This window comes from Amblyomma maculatum, unplaced genomic scaffold (assembly GCF_055883805.1).
Source record: "Amblyomma maculatum isolate TAMU_Amacu unplaced genomic scaffold, ASM5588380v1 scaffold_13, whole genome shotgun sequence".
Taxonomy (NCBI): domain Eukaryota; kingdom Metazoa; phylum Arthropoda; class Arachnida; order Ixodida; family Ixodidae; genus Amblyomma; species Amblyomma maculatum.
This window is the reverse complement of record NW_028146738.1, coordinates 4,981,050-5,003,088: the sequence shown is the minus strand read 5'-3', so window position 1 is coordinate 5,003,088 and position 22,039 is coordinate 4,981,050.

The following is a 22,039-nucleotide window of genomic DNA, read 5'->3' as shown; positions in this document are numbered from 1 at the left end:
ACAGCACATGTACAGGTGCGGACGTAAGTAAACGGAGCAGTTAGGCTTTTTCAGTCAAATTAAAATAATGCCTTCCGCACTGGAGATCAGGAAATATTTGTCCGTGAAAGGGCACTTGTGTCTACTACCTGTCCACACATACCACGACTACCAATTTCAATATGCACCGAGTGAAAAATGATAGAAGAAAAAGCGTGCTCCATTTACTTTTGTCCGCACCGGTACGCGGGCACCTTGCTTGCATGCGCTTCCGTCGAAAAGCGGCCGCTGTGCCTTGGGCACAGCAGTCGACCACCCTAACCCTATACTACGATTGTTGTGATCGCGTACACGTTATTGTATGTTAATTCATGGTTCCATGTGCGCAGCTCGCCTTATATTTATTTTTTTTTTCCTTATCCACGCGCCGCAGGGCGAGAGCTTCCTTTCATACATTTTCAGCGCATTACCTTGTTGTCCTCTCGCAAGAGCGGTTTGCGCGGAAGGAATCTGCGCCTGCAAAACTTGCGTTAGGCTTCATGCACTTCCATGCGAGACTCCGAGCCATGCTACGCGTGTTTCCACAATAACTCGCAACCCAGAAAACTTACCATTCCAGGGAGAAACTGCGTCGGCAAAGCGTCGGACTTGAGGCGTTGACGTCTCACGTTGAGGCCAGTTTGCTGCGCCAAACTTGGATTGTACTGGTATGCGTCAGCGGAAAAGTGGCGGCCACAAACTCTGAGCTCCTGGCGCTTGTCCGACGATGACAGCCCGACGCGTTGGAGCCAGCTTTCCCGCGTGACACCTTGCTTTGTAGGGACACGATGTCGCATTATAACACCTTTCCTGTCCTCGGCTTTGCAGCCAACTACACAGCAATTGTGGTCCATTGCAGACCAGAAAAAAAAGCAGCAGCAGTTGGGATCGCGAGATTTCAAGACTGACAATCGGACAACACGTGCTTTTGCGAGCAGACGGATCTCTCGACCGGAAGTGCTCCATTTCCATCAACATGCGCGCAGAATTCTTACCTTTCTTTAATATACAATAATAACTAACGAATAAAATACTTCTTTCAGGAAGAATAGTGCTAATTTTAAAGTCTATAATCGCAAAACTTACACGTGACGTCATATGGCCATGGCCAATGATAACGCTAACCCCAATGACGTCGCATGGGCTGGGCGGCTGAAAACGCACGGTGGTGCGTCGCCCAAGTCGGCTGCGAGTGGCAATTTTCAAAAATTATTTGTAAATTATAGCTAACACGCAGAGCTTTTTGAATGTGATCTCGATGCTCACTAAGACCACCTCTAAACACATGTAGCATCAAAATACGGCCGTAAATGGCGTTTCAGGGGCCCTTTAAGGCTCTCAGGGAGACACTCCATTGGCTGCGCCGGCGCCCTCACCCGGAGCTCGAGATGAGCAACGGCAGCAGCCATATGCTCATCAAGTATGAACCACAGCGAGGCTATATCCCTTTTCATTATGTACAGTCTTTGCTTTTCCTTGGCCTCGCCGACTGTTGGTTTCTTTCCTTCGTGTATTATAACGAGCACCCTCATTTCTCCTTCATTTATCTGCTTGTAGCTTACGGGGGTTCTCGGTTCTGACAGTCTTGAAACCATAGATAGCATAAGAGGGTTCTAGCACAGCTTTCGTCCTCGCTCTTGATCACGTTCTACGTGACGCTGGCGGCAAGACAGGACGTTCCAGGTCCACCGCTATGGTTGAGGGTGGCGCTGGTGAACACGCTCAAGGTTGGTATACAGACAACATTAATACCCAAGAAAGTAGCAGGGGTAGAGCGGCCGATGTAGCTCAGTTGGAAGAGCAGCGGACGCGATGTTCGGAGGTCATGGGTTCGGTTCCCACCATCGGCACGTTGCTTTTCCTTCTACTTTGTGTTTATTTATCTTTCCACTAAAACCGATTACATTACTATTTTATGTGATTACCGAAGTAAAAATTAAAAAAAAAAAGACATCAATACAATCCCCAATGCTTTTCCTTGGCCTCGCCGACTGTTGGCTTCTTTCCTTCACGTATTATAACGAGCACCCTCATTTCTCCTTCATTTATCAACATGTATTTTGGTGTTTTAAAGGTAGGTTGCCTTTGACATAGCAAAGCATACTTTCCTATACTCTTCAAAGCGCACAACTGCTAACGCCCAACGGTTTATATGGATGCTGTGTGAGCCATGGCTGGGGCACTCCCACGTGTAGATTTCACGGTGCTTAAAAACACATCTCCGTAGAAATGACTCTTCATACTTCCACAATCTCTTCTAGTGCGTCAATCGTTTCTCTTCACGAAAGGGAACAAGAGGTGCGCTATGAAGTCAGAGAAATTCACTTCTATTTCTGTGGGCGCTAAGACTAGTTTTCACCCAGAGTTGGCTCTGGGCTACGGCGCCCCCAAGTGTCCCCCTTTGTTTCTGTAAACATACGTTATCCTACACGTTTTAAATAATTCATTTTTTCTCTTTCTACAAAGTTTATATCATTTGATATATCAATGTCAGTTGAGAAACATAAATGCTTAAAATTAGGCTCCAGCTATACACTACGCCTCGTATGATAGCCCATGTGTACTAAAGCATAAAGACAACTATGCACATAATTTTAAGCGTCTCAAAATTTCTCTTAACAATAAAAGATAACACTTCCTTTTTCTTACGCACGTTTCTGTTTCTTACGCACGTAGGGTCCTGATCAAATGCAAGTTATTTCCCGCCGGCCAAAATGGACTTTCAGCTGCTCCATCAAGGCTGTCTTTTTACCGACTGTTGTCATCGTCTCAGCAATGTTCATCTTCGTGTTTCCGCTGCAGATGACGCGATCCAAGGACGGCGATTTATTGAGCTCCATTTCACTGAGTTCATAACTGGGATATCCTTCTCATATCTGGCTGCTGCACTGCAGCATGCTGATGTGATCCGGGTTCGGGGGCCTAGGCTTCACCGCAGTGGAATCGTACAGAGCAGAGACGACGGACCAGAAGCAGCCAGGAAGGAGAGGCGAAGAAGATTGTTTTATACATTTTTTGCATGATGAAATATTTACAGGTAGGAAAAAGAAAACAGAGCTCTCTGTGGAGACAATTTCCACCGTTTAAATACGATCGGTTGTCCCCACTTCCCTTGCTGGGGAAAAGAGTGCAACCGGTGTAGTCCAATCAGTGGGGCACAAGAGATCACTTGATGTACCGCCCATTGCCGAGGACGGTGCTCGAACTTCCTCTCACATTTTTTGGCGGTGAGGGCAAACGTCTCTGCTGTCGGTGGCGATGTGCTGGTGGTGGAGATCTTGTCTAAACAGCCCACGTCTACACAGCCCACGAAGTCGCCCGCTGGCGGCAGTCATTTCCCCCTCGTAATTTTAAGAAGGTTACCCCCTTCTTCGAGAATTCGGCGAGCGGGGTCAAGGCTCCTTGGTGACCCACCTCTGGTCCGTTCCACACAAGGACATGTTCCCTGCTAGCGCCGCTGAGGACGCCAAGGGAAATTAAGGCCCGAAAGGTCTCCGTCCCGAATAGGGAGGGAGGAGGGAAGGTTGCCCGCCAGAGCAGTAGACAAAGGGTCACTCCTCCGCCGGCGCCGCCGCTTCGATGCCTTTGGCAGCGTTCGCTCGCCGGCGTCCGCGAGACCCGTTTCTGTCTTGAGCTGCTGGATAGTCTGCCTGGTCCTCGGCCGGAACCACGGTCACGTCAATGCAAAAAGTACCGTATGTATCTCAACTATTCTATTAATCGGACACAAAATCCCTGCCAAGATTTCTATCGGTTCGTGTGTGGTGGCTGGAGGCAACAACAACAACGCCTCTCCATTCTGGATAATACAGAGGACATGATGTGCTCAATGCTGTTGAGAGAGCTGTTCCCGGATTTGCCAGGAGCAATGCTACTGCAGCCACGTCGACATCAAACATCCGTAAAAGGGTGGCCAGTTTTGTGACGACCTGCATAAAATATTCTAAGAACTGTTTAAACCACCTGAAATTGTTCATGGTGGCACGCCACCTCCCATGGCCAGAAACATCCTCCACAGACCTGTTGGAGATTTTTGTCGACTTCTCCGGAAAGTGGTACCTCCACTTATCGTTTCAAGTGATCTTATACTTGGCTCCTTACCGTGCCGGGAAAGGAAACCGTCTGCTGAAGATTAGAAACAAAGCCACATTCCGTACTTGGGTAGCTTTAATGCGCACGGTCACCGGCCAACGAAGAGGGGTGGCGCCATCACTCCTATACCATAACTTTGTCCGAAGGTTGTTGGTTTTCTTTGAAATTTCTTAGTTACGAGCCGAGGATCGCGCCTGTCTTATCCAAGAGATTGATCAGCTGACGCTTAATGTGTTGGGGCCTGCAATGACCGATCCGGAAAGAAATGTCCATCGTATATCAATAAAAATACGACCAAACATGCGCCCCAGGGATTCCCACCGGCCGCTGGCTGTACCTTCTGAACGAGTACTTTCCCTCGGCGCGGAGCTTTTCTGCTAACAGCGAAGTGCAAGTGAAAAACCCTAGGATGCTCCGAGCTGTTTCGTACCTCCTAGGACGTAGGGCTAAGACGAAGGAGGCGCTGAGCCTCAGCCTAGGTCTTCGTGCTGTCGGCGAGTTGGGTTGAATGGCAGATAAACAAATCGCTGGCGGGACACTTGATCTAATAAATCTTTCTTGGGTCAGCTCACATCCTCCGCTGTCTTTTTCGAATAGAAACCAACATTAGCGTGGTTTGGTCGAACTTATTTCCTAAAATTCAAGGAGCTGAAACTTTTGTTCCGAATATTCAGAATGTAATGACTAATGTTGTAATGCGCATTAGCAAGGCGACGCTCTACCTAACCGCAAAGGGCCGGAGCAGTTGAACACTGAAAGTTACCTTTCAGACGTACTGCCGCATCCCACCCCAGGGGCAAGCTTTTGCACGGTCTGGAAGAAATTTATGAACGTCCAATGGCGGCTTCAGCAGCATGACTTGACCAACGTCATCAAGCACATGTCTGCGCTAAGCCTCACACGGAGCGTCCACGGCACTCTCACAGCGTCACAGCAATTCTTCCATTCCCTCTGTATCACTCGGACCTGCTGGCTGTAACCAAATACGGAAGCGCAGGCAGGCTCCTCGCCGACGAAGTGCTTAGGGGACTGTCCTACGAGTTTCTTCGTGACCAGCAACAAGTGGCCAGTATTTACACGTCGCGGATGACAACGAGAGCGACCCGCCGAAATGGATGCTGGAGGGTTCCTCGTACCAATTGGACACGAAAGCGCTCGTGGCGAGGTAAAGAATGGTTAAGCAGCGACTCTCTGTTGACGAATATTCCCCGGAGTCCAGGCTTGCAGATGAGAGGCTCTTCGTCGTAGCTTCTTGCTATGCCCTCTTCTCAAGCGAGAGCTACATCGGCGAGCTGTACGGCGACGCCAGTCGTCGCTGCAACGTGTCCGCTGAGGCACTCTTGGAATTCAGTGTTGCGTTTCCGTGTGAAGTTAAAAAAAAATTGCCTACGGAACTTATAACCTGTGCTTCATTTTTTATCGTGTTTTTGGCAACAGTAGCGTGGAGACAGCTGTATACTGGTGCAATGTATACGTGCACACAACAGTGCTCTCCTCATGGCACTAGCTGCTAGTGAGTACGTGGCCTAGCGTATATACCTTCTTTTGCAGCGTATGAGCCCCATCGACAGAAACTTCATCCTTCATAGATCTGAATCTGAACGCTGTAGCACAAATGGGTGAGGACAGCTAGGTGAAGCTATTTCAGACCACAGAGCTCTCTTAGCGATGGCATTTGGTGTTTTTAGCATATTTTTCTTGCCACAGGCTCTGGAAAGGAGATCAAGAATAACGAACTCGGCGTTATGACTTGAGAATTTATTTCTGGCAACTGGGTTTTGTTCCTTTCAGAGTGCGCGCTCTCTAAGCTATTCATCCGCACCAATCTATTTCATTTGTCGCGAAAATAAATGTTTGTCCCTTCTGCCTCATTTGGAGAAAGTGCCGGTTCCTTGCTGTCTTCTTATTACCACTGCAGCCAATCAAGCGTGCCTTGTTTCAAATGCCTCAATTAGCGTACCGAATTCGACAGAGACACTAAGTTCATGAATATAGAACATCAGAAACTGGATTAAGCAAAGAAACCTTTAGCTTTGTTTCGAGTCTGTGCATGCATATGCACATTAAATGCATACCTGCAGAACAGCGCCGGTGTAGCGGGTTTCTGTACACACACCTCATGTATCTCGCCAGTTTTGATGTTTAACAAAGCAGAGGGGGGAGGGATGAAGTGGGCATACGAAGCGTAGCCCTTACACATTTGAGCTGGCCTACAGCATGTGAGTGACCGACCCCATGTGAGCTGAGTCGCATTCTATGGATCGACAGTAACCTTGCGCTAAAACGTTTGTCAAAGCGTTGCTTCGTGGGAACTGACATTTAGAGAGCCATGGTGTCGCGTCAGGGGTATTCTGATACAGGAGGATATCTATCGTCACCGTGGGTGTAGGTAAATCCGTCCCCGAAAAAAAGGTTCCCGGAAGAAACGTCTCCTGAAGAAGCGGCAACTAGGAAAAAATCGTCCCCAAGGCCAAAGCCGGCCCAAAAAAAATTTCTTCCGGAACTCACATGAAGAAAAAAAAACACATTGTATGCCTTTCTTTCTTAGCTTTGAGTTAAATGTAATCATCATTTGGAACCTGAGTCCTCTGGGGGCCCGAAATGTTTACAAGAACTGTGGAAAAGCATGGTGAAAGAGCTATCTTGCTCTTTATACCTTGCGAGGTTCCGAGCTTCAATCATATATGGCAGGTCTAATAAGTTTGGTAACACTGCCCACTTAGAAAGGTATATACAATCGGATCGGCGTATAGTAGTCTCGGGGAACCGCCCAAAGCAGAAGTCGTCACTAGAATTACTTTTCAGACCTTCTGGTGACGAGGTTCAACCATTCTTCTGATGGTGGTGTAAAATTCTGGTAATGGTGATGATGGTATAAGCAGAACGAGGCTTAACCTGTCATGCATCATGGACACATTAATGCATCGCTCCAAAATTTCCGTTAAACCACGCCGCCCGCGCGTTAAATATCTGGCAGAAGGAGGAGGAAAAAACATTTATTTAAACCCAATAACTAGCCACTGGTCTTGAGGTAACAGCGCGGAACGTGGACGGGAGCACGAAATTAGAAGACGACACAACGAGCTGTTACCTCAAGATGCATAACCAACATTCCCATACTTCTATTCTAGCTAGGCACTGGTGATTAGGTGGTCATGGCCAGATTGGCGGCGGCGTGCGTTTTTTCCGACCCCGGGCATCGAGTGCGCGCCATCGGGCGAAAAACGCCGGCTTCACGCGGCAGAAACGCTCCATGTATTCCGGCCTTTATTGGAGAAAATCTTGTGGAACAGGCCAAGGCGGGCTTGCTATCAACAGGAAACCTATTGCAATTTGGTATTTTGGGGGTGGCCTAATCCCTTATAGTGGTCACCACTTATTGACCATACTCGAATAAGGTCAGACATTGGTTTTGTTTAAATTCTGGTCGAACTTTGGGCGTGGCCCTCCTAAATTTTGAGATCACCATTGAGTTCGCCATATTTGAAATAGACTGAATACAAACTTTGATCAACTCACCTGGTTACCGTGAGTTATCGTCGTTTTTGATGTTGTATTCCGCGCAAATATCGTGGTCACACAGAGTTGTGACGCCAAGCAACAACAAAGGAATACTCTCGCTAATATTAATACACTAAAGTTGTCTTGCAGAAATGTATTTATTGATCGAAATGGTTGAGAAAGTGACCAATTGAGCAATTCGTCTGATGAATTAAATTGTGCATGAGTTTTTATTTGAATTGACTAAATTGAGTAAATATTTCTTTCAAAAGTTTGACTAATTGTAGTTGGTGAGTTAATAAATTATTCCTTCCTGATACAAAATTTATTCGTCTAACATAATAATTGCCCATGTGATGGATGATTGACAGTTAATGAATTATTCCTTCTAATTGACACAATTTGCACGGACGGGCTCTGATGCTAGGAACTGTCCACATGCCCTGCCCACGCCTCTTGGTTGAAAGTTCCGGCGTTCTGTTCGTTTTCATACGTTGCGCCGGAAGCTTTCACGCTTAATTACATGCATTGGTTATAGACTATCAGTGCAGGCGGGTTTAGCCTGCGGCAAATATTTTTGATTAAGGGTCTGCCACACATATTTATGTCAATAGAAAACTGGGCGGATTAAGAGAACATATAACACGGTTTTCTGTCACCAATTGGACAAATTTCAATAACTTTCAAAAATGTACCGCACTCTAAGACCGAGGAAAAATACTTTCCAGCTTTATTATCTTACTACTTGAGGGAAACCGAAACCAAATTTTGTTTTTCTAGAAGTACGCTTACACCGCAGGTAGATTTCGTTGGGTGTCAGAAGCCTCATGCAAAAATCGTCCGCCTCGGCGTTCCTACGTTTTTGAGCGTTTCACAGGTAAGGCAGCAGCCAAGGCACAGCGCTGCAACTGGGTACCCTGCGTCAAGGCGAGATGGTCGTTGAAAGCCACAGGTATAAAGCTGGATACTAGGAGCGAAGTGAACCTCGATCGAGCCCCTGCGGGTCTTCTAGCCATAATGGCTGGTTCAAATAATGAGTAATGAGAACACACGGAAAGAAATACACATTTTCTCAGAGTTGTCCTCTGCCAGCGTGTAAATACATAAGCAGCACCGGATTGCGTGTTTTGGCAGTATTCGAAGATGTAGAAAGCGGACAATAGTCATTTTAGATACATCCAACGGTATGACTGCTGTCGATGTGCAACAGGTAGGATGTGAACCGCACAACGCTGATACACCCCGGAATCTGAAATAAGAAAGATTATTTTTATACTCTTTATACATGAGTGGCTCGTATGCTTATTATACTAGCTATTGTATTTGTCAGCATTATGCTTTTTGAAAAATTGAGAAGCGTATATGCGTCACTCACACAGGAAGAAAGGTTGGAAACTGTCCACCTGCCCAGTTCAACTTCTAGACAACGCAGCAATCTCTACTGACCAAGAGGAGTCTAGCTTCCGATGAGGGAGTGGTGCATGCATGCATGATGCTCCCACTGATATCACTGAAGGCAAAAGCGAGTGAATTTCCCCACATGCGGGCATCCACCAAGTAGTGTACAGCTGTACGCCTAGGTGAACAGCTGCAGTTTCACCACCACACGCTTGCCAGCACCTCTCCAGCGTCAGCACCAATAAAGGTATACAGCAAAGAAATATTCCGTTAGCGACTTGGTGCAGAATCTGCACACCAGAGGCTTTACTTTACATTTGCAGGTGGCAGACAGTCTCGTCCATAAAGCGCTGTCAGGTTCTTCCTCAAAAAAAGTCAGTCAAGAAAAAAAAGACTCTTCAGAGAAACGGTGCTCAACCATTTATTACCCTTTGGGGTGCGCCCCACAAGCCATGTGTGACCAAGGGACTGAGAAGACACTAGGCTACTCTACTAAATCGAATTCACACGGGCTCTGCTCTTACTCCTGCCTGGATGCACAAAACGGGCATGGCATCATCTATGCTATGTTCTGTATGTGGTGTGTGCGTGGATATAGAACATCACATTATGTGCTGTTCACAGCATAACACGCAAAGGTATGTGATACTCGCTTTCTTCAAGAAGCAGGGGCCATTCATGGTGCACTTCAGGACAATGTCTACCCGAGTGGAAACCAGACATCCAGAAATTAGAAGGGAGATTTCACGCATTCTTTTACAATTTCTGCAGGACACTTATCTTGACTCTAGATGGTGACAGTGTCACGATACGGGAGAAAGGGACGAAAGGCCGCTGCCAAAGTCTCCCCGCACTCTCAGTATTACCAGTTCTGGTGGGAAGAGGCACAAAGTCGGAAATGAAAGGAAAAGGATTTAGTTTCTAAACAAAAATCAGCACATTTAAAACTGTTAACTCCTAATCCAAAAAGCAGGTGGCACAAAATAAACAGAACGGAATAACAGCATCCAAATATACAGATGAAAGAATATACAACACCGAACAATTTGGAAGGAAGAATTAAAGAAAGAGTTCCCAAGATGACAGTGTAGCGAGTGCTTAGCTGTTCGGGGTGGTAGGGTCCGATCCGAGGTGAGCGTCGTGCTGTCGTCGTCGGCTCGCCTGAGACATTCCTCGCTGGGCCGGACACCTTGCGACGAGCAGACGCTCCCTGGCTGACGCACCACACACACGCGCTGCTAGCGAGCACACCACCACCACTTTCAGTCTCGATCCCGACTGAAGTCTGGCCATACGCATTGCAGCGTATGCCCGTAGCGTCCCCCTCCCCCGCCGCCGTCTGCAGACAGCCCGGGGCCCCGGACGGACGAATCAGCAGCTGCAGTAAAACGTAAACTCCCCGGCCGAAACGTCTCGGCCCGAGCCGCCGGCTGCCGTCACAGATGCTCGCATTCCGGGAAACACCGCTTTCCAGGAGTCGGCAGCCAGACAGGGGGGGTTGAAGGACGGAACTTTCGAGACGGCGTCCCCGGCGCTGGGTTCAACAACCGCGTCTGGCGGTCGCAACACGGGCGAATTCTGCTTCACCACCCCGGCGTTAAGAATGTTCTTCACAATAACATTTCACAAAAAAACAGTAGAATTCGTGCACGCTCGCAGAAAGGCGCACAAGAATATTGCATTGAAATCATGTCACTTATAAAACAAGGCGCAATACATAGGCATAGAACTATATAACACTGCACAATAGATTGAATACTGAGGACAAAGAAAAAAACACGCTGACAGCTAGTTGTGAGCAACAAATCGACCGGATGCGGTGGACCCTGACGCCCGGCTGAGGTAATCAGCCCCGACATTATCTTTCCCCGTATATTCTGCACTGTGAAATCGTAGTCCTGCAGTAAGAGTGCTCAACAGAACAGTCGAGAGTTCATGAACTGCACCTCGCGGATGTATTTTAGGGGTTGATGGTCTGTTTGGAGGGTGAATTTCTTCCCATTCAAGAAAAAATTACATTGCTTGATGGTCAAACGATTGCGAGGCCTTCTTTTTGACTGCTGAGTAGGCTCACTCCCGTTGCAATAGCTTCCTACTTGCGTAGGCCATGGGATGGAGAAATCCCTCTTTACTCTGGAGAAGTGCGGCTCCCAGCCCCTCGTCAGAGGCATCCGTGAGAAGCACGAAAGGCTGATCAAAATCGGCCACCTGAAGTATGGGTGGCTCCAGAGGAGTCTTTTCAATTCTTCGAAGGCGCGTTCCTCTCGGTCCCTCCACTTTACCCTGTTGGACGCTAGCTTCTTACTTAGGTTGGTCAAGGGGTGATGAGGTTGGTTTGAGGGGTCCCAATAGATCGACAGCGACCTTGCTGAATGGGGTGTCGAAGAGACGCATTCGTTCCAAGGGAACCTTCCGCACTGTGCCGCGTGGCGCAGTCTTCTGGCATATGTCACACGAGGCCACATATCTGTTCACGTCTCCATGCAATCCTGGCCAGAAGTCTGTTATAATCCGATCAGTTGCTTTCTTTTTACATAGGTGCCCTGCCATCAGCCCATAATGTGCCAATTGGAGAACTTTACCCTGGTATTTCTGGGGCACTACCAGCTGGTTCGTCTTCGTTCCAAGCTCGGGAACATACTGCCGGTATAGCAGGCCATCGCGAAGAAGGACTGTGATCGAACAGCCTCCCTTGCACTTCATCCTCTTCCCTTGCTTTTGCGCCTCGAAACAAGCGAGGAAGCTGCTGTCTTCCTGCTGGTCCTGCCTCATTTGGTCGAGGCTCACATCAGATAATTCCGTAGCAGTCCGCAGCTTGCAGAATCCACCTTTGGACTTTCGGGCTGCTTGCTGGCTGGTTGTGACAGCCGCAGTGGGCATGACGCCCTGGTCTGGACCCTTGTCGTGGGGAACTTCGTGCCGATTGGGAGTTTTCCTCATCTCTAAGTCCTCAGGCTTCCACGCAGCATCTGGTGCATTTGGAGGTCGTACCCCTTCAATGTTTCCGAGGACAAGGTGAAATATTGGGTCCTCCATGCAGCCCGCTATAACTTCGCCTCGGTAGTATGGGGTGTCAATTCTAACGCGGGCCTCCGGGAGCAACTTAGCCGAATGGTCTACTAAGCAGACAGCCCGGTAGTCTCCAGTCATCTCCTCGTCTCTTACAAAACTGCGCTTGACTATTACGATGTTGCAGCCTGTATCTCGCAACACCTTCCCTTTCCTTCCTCCGATGACACCTTCTACGACGGGCAAGCTTGCTGTTTCTGCCGACGGGGTAGCATTTACCATTATGATGCGCTGCCCGTTTTTAAGTTCCAGATAACCGTCCTGTTTGCAGGCCGACACGTTTCTCGAGATGGACGAGTCACGGTTCCTTTGTAGAGGTGAGCCGCGGTTCGCCCTGCACTGCGCCGCAATGTGTCCTGGTCGTGAGCATATAAAGAACCGCGAGGACGACGCCGGCGCACGCGGATGTTCGGCTGCCTTGCCCGCAGCCATACCCTATCTCTTTGACTCCCTTCGCCGAAATTGACGGCCCCTCGTGCCATCACGTACTCGTCGGCTCGCTGCACCAATTCGTTCAGGACCGTGGACTATTTCGCTCTTACGAATGTGACCATGGCTGGTGCACAGTTCTCTAACAGCTGCTCTGCCAGAAGGAGACCTTTAGCCCCTTCATACGACTTTTCAATCCTCGAAAGCTCTATCCACCTTCCCCAATAATTTTCCAAACGAGCAACGAACTGCGAGGGAGTTTCGTGATCATTCGGTGTTTCGTTTCGAAACTTCTGGCGGAATCCTTCCTCAGTTAATCGAAACCTGAGGAGCAGAGCATGCTTCACCTTGTCATAGTCAGTTGAGTCGGACGCTGGCATTCTGCTGAATACACTTAAGGCTTCGCCCGTGAGTCAAGTACTCAGAGCAGGGGCCCACTGATCACGTGGCCACTGCTGCGCTTCAGCGACACGCTCGAACCGCGTCGAGTACGCATCGAGGTCATCCCCTTTTTCATTAAATGGAGCCATCAATTTTTGCGGGCGAACGACGAGGGCTTGGGATGCCATCTCCGACGGGCTGGGTTCACTGGCTGAAGTGATGCTAACGTCAGCATTCGCCCTTAGTTGAAGGAGAGCTATTTCCTTATCAATTTCCTTGAGCTTCAGCTCGGAACGCTCCTTATCCATTTCATAGCGCTCTTTTTCGCACTGATCTTCCAGCTTACGCCGTTCGCGTTCCGCCGCCCGCTCTTCCCTCAGAAACTCGTTCAGTTCTGCTCCCTGCAGACCCAGCTTCTCACCAAGCGCGACTAAGCGTTCTGCTTCAGACATCATGCTTACACAAAACAAATCAGACGAAAAAAAATACCTGCAAGCTGCTGTGTCGTTGCCTTCTGGTCAGGGCTAATCGAGGTTAGTGCAAGGTCCTGTCGCGGACGCCAGTTTGTCACGATATATGAGAGAGGGACGAAAGACTGCTGTAAATGTCTCCCCGCACTCTCAGTATTACCAGTTCTGGTGGGAAGAGGGAAAAACACCTCTACCCGTGTGTTAAATCTAATGCACGACCAGGTGGCTAACAGGCGATAGGTCCACGCCTGATAGCGACCGACCGGAGGCACAACACAGGAGTCGCAAATGAAAGGAAAAGGATTTAATTTCTAAGCAAAAATTAGCACATTTAAAACTGTCAACTCCTAATCTTTAAAAGCAGGTGGCACAGAATAAACAGAACGGAATAACAGCATCCAAATATATAGATGAAAGAATATACAGCACCGAACAATTTGGAAGGGAAGAATTAAAGAACGAGTTCCCAAAATGAGAGTGTAGCGAGTGCTTAGCTGTTCGGGGTGGTAGGGCCCGATCCGAGGTGAGCATCGTGCTGTCGTCGTCAGCTCGCCTGAGACATTCCTCGCTGGGCCGGACTCCTTGTGACGAGCAGACACTCCCTGGCTGACGCACCACACACACGCGCGGTTAGCGAGCACACCACCACCACTTTCAGAGTCTCGATCCCGACTGAAGTCTGGCCATACGCATGCACCGTACGCCAGTAGCGTCTCCCTCCCCCGCCGCCGTCTGCAGACAGCCCGGGGCCCCGGACGGACGAATCAGCGGGTGCGGTAAAATGTAAACTCCTCGGCCTAAACGTCTCGGTCCGAGCCGCCGGCTGCCCTCGCAAAGGCTCGCATTCCGAAAAACACCGCTTTCCCGGAGTCGGGAGCCAGGCAGTGAGGGTTGAAGGACGGAACTTTCGAGATGGCGTCCCCGGCGCTGGGTTCAACAACCACGTCTGGCGGTCGCAACACGGGCGAATTCTGCTTCAGACAGCTGAAATGGATTATGTTCTACTGTGAGTGAATGTGTACGCAGACGGTGACTTCTACAGTGGACTATGTTATACTGTGAGTGAATGTGTGCATAGATCTTGGCAGCAGGAATGGACTATGTTATAATGTGAGTGAGTGTGTCCATAGATGGTGACTGCTGGAGTGGAATATGTACTGTTATAAGTGACTGTGCACATAGTGGGACAGATTTCACAGATATTAGGATTTTTAAAGAAATAAGATACGCTACGGTGCAGAAATTGCAGGCAGAATAAGCAAGGTTAACCCCCCCCCCTCCACTGTAGCATACAACTCAACTCCATCCGCGACAGTGCCTAAAGCTGTAGTATCCGGTGGCAGCTGCTTGGCCGAGACACTGGCTATGCTATAAATCAATTGGACACTTAAGCTGCGCTTTAAGGGCATGACGCGACAATCACCTGCAATCCTGTCCATTACACACGCACTAATTAACACACAGTCCTAAGATCAAGATTTACATGAACCACGGGACATAGATATTAAACCACGCTTGATCCAACTTGTACAGGTGAGGCTTGCGCTACCTAGCAATGAAGAAAAAATAAGCTTTGTGTTAGGAGTCAACAAATGAAACTGGGTTCATTAAACTTAATTACAAAATTAGGTCAGCATCGCCACTGCGATCTTCTCTCGGTCGTGTGCCACACCCCGTCTGTATTCTGTCTGGCGCGGCGGCGGCGCCGCTGGCGCCGCGCGCGGGCGCACCGTCCTCCTCACTTGTCATTCTGTCTATCGTTCTCCGCACCTGCAGACGGCTCGGGTTGCAGATCGCTGCCTTGCTTGCAGCGTTCCCTTCGCATGCCTCGCAGACCGGCCATTTTCTAGGACGTCCTTTGTCTAGAGTTGGCATTCACATTTGTGTGGTCTAATCGGCAGTGGGTGAGGTTCGCAAACCAAGGAGTTATGTGTTCGGATCTCGCCACGAACGTAACATTTTTTGACACTTTTCTTTGAGCAAAACATCTTCCTCTGTGTAATTAAATAATTCGAGACATGCGGTGTTGTGTGCGAGCTAATTTATGGCTCAGAAGGCGTCGGTGTGTCTGCGTTCGCTCCACGGGCATCTCAGCGAGCTTCGTCCACCCGGTCTGCACGCACGCCTCAACAGCCGCTGTCCTCACCCATGGCCATTTCGAAGCACCGATTTGGTCGCTTTGTGAAGAAACGGCCTGACTTCCCAAGAAGAGCCTGGCCTGTTAATGACCTACAGAGGGGCGGCGGCGGAGCACGGTGCGGCGGAGCAAGAGACCGTCGTCGGAGCCGCGCGGTGTCGGGTTACGGTACTCGATGTAGGACAAAAGCGGAGGGAGAAGCCATCGTCGGCTTCGCGCGAGTTCTGGCCTGCTGGCTGAGGTGTTTGCTGCTGAGGGGGAGACCCACAGGGCGCCGGACCGAACGGACAAAAACAGAGGCAAGCCGTGAGAATAGAATGATGGGGGGTCGCTTGTGAACTGGCGACGTGTTTGTTAAAGTGTAGTGGCACACGTGCAAGAATGTGCGGAGCGGGGCCCAGTGATGCAGTGCGCAAACTGTCACCTCGCGCTTTGCGATTGGCTCGTGCCGAACATGAACTAATTCCCTGCCTAGGGATCTAGGGAGACCCAAGAGAAGAAAACCTGGTGTCCGACATCTGGAGAGGGCTTCCTTCTGAAATCTCCAAAGTGTACACATGTAAATAAACTACTTGTACTCAGCTCTAATGAAACCTCCACGTCTCCGCGGTTCCTCGACGCCTTGCCGGTCAACGCTACCCTCGGCTCCGGTCCTGTGCGTCCGGCGTCGCGACAACTGATTGGCAGCGTGGTGGGATCGAACCAGGCTGACTGATGGAGAAGAGCGCACCGAGATCACGAAGACTGGCAGTTGCGGACTGGTGAGGGCTGGCATTGCTTTTGAGTTCCCAGGGTAATAAGATAGAGGTGTAATCTTATTTTTGGGGAGGCCAGCCGCAGAAGCGTAAATTAAAGTACTTCTGGGTGGAGGCCAGGGCATTGTCACACTGCTGTCATGGATTTGAAAAAACTGCTCAAGTCTCAACTCGTGAGTCTTGGGGGAGGAGCTAGGCATCAAGGTTGGTCCTGAAATGACAAAAATTAGGTCATGGTGGCAAAGTTCGGATGCCGAGAGTGAGCAAGTAAAAGAGACATGGTTGGAGATTCAGACAGCCCAGGCGGAAGAGAAAAAGCAATTAGAGCTTGAAGTAGAGAACCTCCGCCTGCAAGTTGAACTCAGAAAGACGAGCTTTGTTAAAGGGGTAGAGGTAGCGGTCCGACAAGATCTTTATGATCTATCAAAGTTATTCCAACCATTCAAGGCTGGGCAGGACATAGGCCTTTATCTTGTGAACTTCGAGAGAACGTGCGAAAAGGCACAGTTTGATCGCAGCTCTTGGCCGCGGCGCTTGTTAAGTTTGTTGCCTTGCGAGGCAGCGGATGTAATTGCTCGACTCTCTGCGGAGGACTCTGACGACAGCGATAAAGTTAAGGAGAGCCTTCTCAAGCGATTTCGTTTGTCGTCAGAGGCTTTCAGACAGAGATTTCGGAGCATTATAAAGAGACAAGGTGCTAGCTATGGAGAGTTTGCCTATGAGTTGAAGGCAAACCTGACGGAATGGATGGTAGGCGCCGAAACAATAATGAGTACCTCAAGGCCTTAGAAATAATTGCTATCGAGCAATTTCTTTCTAAAGTTCCAGAGGCGATGAGAATTTGGATTCCGGACAAGGCGACTGTCAGCTCGGTGCAGGCACCGGCAGAACTTGCGGACGAATACGTCTCCCGCCGAGGGGTGCGAGAGGAGCTTTCTCCCGCTATGCCGACTGATAAGGGAAATAGCGTGACAGGGTCAGGACTGAAAAAGCGCCACTGGAGTCCAGGATCTAAGCTGGGAAATGCGACAACGAACACTACGAAAACGCTTAGTATTGAAAAGTCAGAAAGTGAGCCTGAAAAAAAGGGGGCGCACGATCGGTTACAGAGGAAGATTTTTGAAGCGCGCAAACCGCCGGTCTTCTATAACTTCCAAGAATCTGGGCACATTGTAGCGGGATGTCAAAAACCGAAAGTTACCTTCGCATACACTTGCGATTCGGTGACGGATGAGGAACTACTCAATCCTTATTTGTTGATTTGACTGTCAACGGAAAAAAATGCCGAGTGCTCAGGGACAGTGGGGCAACAATTGACCTTGTACGTCCTGATTACGTGGAATAAAAGCAGTTCAGCGGGAAATGTGCGTGGATAAAGCCGATTCTGGAGGAATCTAGTGTTTGCCTTCCAGTAGCGGAAGTCGTAATCACTGGACCTTTCGGTGAAGTTCGTACTGAGGCTGCAGTTTCAAACAAGCTGCCACCGCAGTACCCCTACTTGTTTTCTAACCGAACGGACCAGCTTCTGAGAGCTCAAGGGAAAAGCTTCACCGAGGGAGTCGTTCAGGCGCTCACAAGAGCTGAGGCGCGTTCCCTCGCTGCCAAGCTAGAGAGGAATGAGGCTGACTCAGGGCAGGAGGAGAGAGATGTCGCGGGTGCACAGTCTCCGACATCGCAGAGGAGCGATGAACAAGGGAGCAGTGAGGGGGCGCCAAACAGGCTGTTCAATGAAATGAAAAACAAGCAGGCCCCAGCACACTTCGATGAGAGAGAAACGGGAGACAATTCAGACAATACAGGACAATCGAAAAGTGAGGCAGGCGATTGTAAGGGGTTGTCTGTGCTTCCGCCGATAGTGTCGCTCGATCGAGGATTCGGAAAGGTGAACAGAGAAACGCTCATTAAGGAGCAGCAAGATGCTGAAAGTCTAAAAGATGTGTGGGACGCAGCCAACATGGAGGAGGCACAGACTAGGGCGGAAAGATAGTACGAACGAAATGCAAAGTTGCAGTCGCATCAAGAAGACGATCAAGTCCTTGTCCTGCGCCCATCGCGAGCGAATAAGCTCAAAGGTCAATGGGAAGGGGCGTTCCGAGTGGTGAAAAACCTTTCAGAGACGAACTACGAAATAGAGCGGAAACGAAGGCGCCTAGATGTCACGATCTATCACCACCACCTCTTGAAACGATATGAGGGCGAGATTCAGGCAGTAAGCATGGCTTTTAACGCCCGTGAGGAATTAACCACCGAGATTCCTCAGCTGGGCAGCTCTAAAGAAAGTGCTTGCCTGGTTTGGGCATCCCAAAAATTGGCATGCTACCTCTACGGAATACCGTTCGTCTTTGTGACGGACCACTGCCCACTAAAATGGCTCGCGCAGATGTCGGGAAAAAATCCTTGCCTATTGAGAGGGAGCCTCGCGCTCCAAGATTTGAGCTTCAGTTGGCGGTACAAAAGGGAAAAGCAAATGCTAACGTCGATGGCTTCAACCGTGCATAATACTCTTTTTACCGCTTCCGTGAACGAGGAAGATACAAATGTACCCTTTACTGTTCTAAGTGTTTAAGTTAGGTATTGTTGTACTGAAATTTTCTTGGCAGTTTTCCTAAGTGAGTGAATTTAGCTTTTTGTGAACCGAAGAGAGGGAGCGATATAGAAAACAGAATGCCAGTAGCGTGACAGGGTCCGCAAATATGATAGTGGGCAGAGATTTTTCTTTATCATGCAATGGCCTGGGAGCTTGAGAGCTTTTGCTGGCGCTTGCTTGGTTTGTGGCGTTAGTCTGCGATTTAGGAGTGGCCCAACCACCGTACGAAGAAGCTGATCTCTAACGTCGAGCAGCGGAAACTCCTCGCCGTCCGAGATCTTCCCGTAGGCGGAGGAGCTGTTGTGTCCGAGCTAATTTATGGCTCAGAAGGCGTCGGTGTGTCTGCGTTCGCTCCACGGGCATTTCAGCGAGCTTCGTCTGCAGATGTCCACCCGGTCTGCACGCACGCCTCAACAGCCGCTGTCCTCACCCATGGCCATTTCGAAGCACCGATTTGGTCGCTGTGTGAAGAAACGGCCTGACTTCCCAAGAGGAGCCTGGCCTGTTAATGACCTACAGAGGGGCGGCGACGGAGCACAGTGCGGCGGAGCAAGCGACCGTCGTCGGAGCCGCGAGATGTCAGGTTACGGTAATCGACGTCGGACAAAAGCGGAGGGAGAAGCCATCGTCGGCTCCGCGCGAGGTCTGGCCTGCTGGCTGAGGTGTTTGCTGCTGAGGGGGAGACCCACAGGGCGCCGGAACGAACGGACAAAAACAGAGGCAAGCCGTGAGAATACAACGATGGGGGGTCGCTTGTGAACTGGCGACGTGTTAGTTAAAGTGCAGTGGCACACGTGCAAGAATGAGCGGGGTGGGGCCCAGTGGTGCAGTGCGCAAACTGTCACCTCGCGCTTTGCGACTGGCTCGTGCCGAACATGAACTAATTCCCTGCCTAGGGATCTAGGGAGACCCAAGAGAAGAAAACCTGGTGTCCGACATCTGGAGAGGGCTTCCTTCTGAAATCTCCTAAGTGTACACATGTAAATAAACTACTTGTACTCAGCTCTAATGAAAGCTCCACGTCTCCGCGGTTCCTCGACGCCTCGCCGGTCAACGCTACCCTCGGCTCCGGTCCTGTGCGTCCGGCGTCGCGAAAGCGGCAACCACTAATACCAATTACATAACATTCTTTAATCTTGTTTCACGCGTGACGTGACGTTTCAAGGGATTGTTGGAGAGTGTTTGCAATTTTCGCTGGAGGTCATGTGGCTGCTCACGCCATGGGCTGTCAATCAGGCAGAATTTTTGAAACACGATGCTGGATAGCTGGGCTTTAAACCAAAAAAAAAAACTTTTTCTTTCCGTTCTAATCCTGTAAAAGTAGATAGGCACAACGCCTCAATATATGCCGGGAGCAAGGGTTGAACAAGATCTTTATCTGTGTGCTTGTTGCAATACATCAATGCATTAATAAATAGTTCTCCACTTGACGGTTTCCATACGCCCTGACCTTGTTTGATGTTGCTGTTTTCGGTCAAGCTCAACGCAGATATACAAGTGAGTTACGTGTTTCTCCTGCAAGGAGCTCAAAAACAAGAATATCAGGCATTCCAAGAATGTTGCGTGTAATAGTCAGAAAGCGCTGTTGCCGTTCCGGCCGAGCCGCACAAACACTTTACTGATGCCGGCCTTTCAGTATAGGCAGCCCTTTCTGAACTGCGGACTAGTGCGACAAGCAAGGTGCAGCTCGTGATCTAGGATGTGCGCTTACTGGGACAGAAAGCGAAAGAGAGACTTCGCAATGCACCGGCCCCTGCCGCAGTCCTGTTGAAGGCAGCTCTCATGGAGCGTTTCATGCTGCTGAATTCTTCGAAGTAGTACAACAATAGGTTCGTGTCCATCAGCCCGTCCAGACTGGCGTTTCCCTTTGTCGACGGGTGAAGAGATTCCCACGCAAAACAGTAGCGTGGAGTGCAGTGGTTGAAGTCCAGCATTTTTCTGATCTGAAATCAAAGATTTAATTTAATGTTCCATTCTCGAAATCAATGAGGTTTGTTATCGGCACAAAAACAGATGTTCAAAGGGGATTCCGCGGCGCTTGAATACGTGACAAAAGCAGAGAGAACGAGGCGGCAGTGTAGCTTGAACGATGAGTGGCAAAAGAGGCCGCGGTATATGGCTGCTGAATTTGTCAATACACCATGTTGCGACAAATACTCGCTGAAAAAAAAACCAACGGAAAGTCGTCGTGAAGACGTGCTTTATTATCTTCTGGGACCGATTGACGCTTCGCTGTATTGAATTCCGCGAAGCGCCAAATCAATGATGAGGTGAGACCCCCAGCTGGTGCACTTTAGAAAAAACGTTTCGCGTTAAGCTTTTGAGATTCGGATACCCGTAATGCTACGAAATCAGGTGGTTTGTGGCAAGCCACTGACCGGAAGCGCATTGGTAAGCAACAAGCTTAATACATTCGGCGCAAAACCAGGAAATTGCGCTAAACTAGTACAGTGACGGTAGGCGGAAACGTGCTCACTGCGGCTGAAAAGTACCCTTAAGTATACAGAGATACAGTACTAAGGATGTCCACATGTCTGTAGAGTTTTATAAGCGAAACAGCGCCTTACCGTGTATCTACATTTTTATCATGTGAACGCCAACTCTCGACAAAGGACGACACCCTGCAAAAGTGCCGATCTGCAACCCGAGCACCCGAGCGCCCGAGCCGTCTGCAGGTGTGGAGAACATGGAGAGAAGGACGAGTGGGGAGGACTTGCGCCCGCGCGCGGTGCCAGTGGCGCCGCTACCACGCCAGACGAAGAAGCAGACGGAGTGGCGGACACGAACGAGACAAGATCGCTGGTGCCATGCTGACCTAATGTTGTTATTAAGAAGTTTAATAAACGCAGTTTCATTTGTTGCCTCCTAACAATATGATGATATTTTCTTTTTGATCACCATAAAATAAATGTACATGAAGCGGAATCGAGCGAGCTGTTCTATCACACTATGCGGATGTGCGGACATCCCTACGGACACGTTGAGCAAGCTAATGGCCGCAACCATTCGCAAGCTAGATGAAAGGTCCCCAGCCATTTTTCTCAGCTTGGTTGCATGGTGATTTGAAAAGAATGTTTATTCTAAGGTGTCCAAGTCAGCTTTGCCAATTCATTGCAAGAGCGGGCGAACTAGTATTTCTCTTACTTGAGTATCCCACAGCTCACGCGCCTTAGAAATCAAAAGCAGAGCGGCTTGCCTGTTG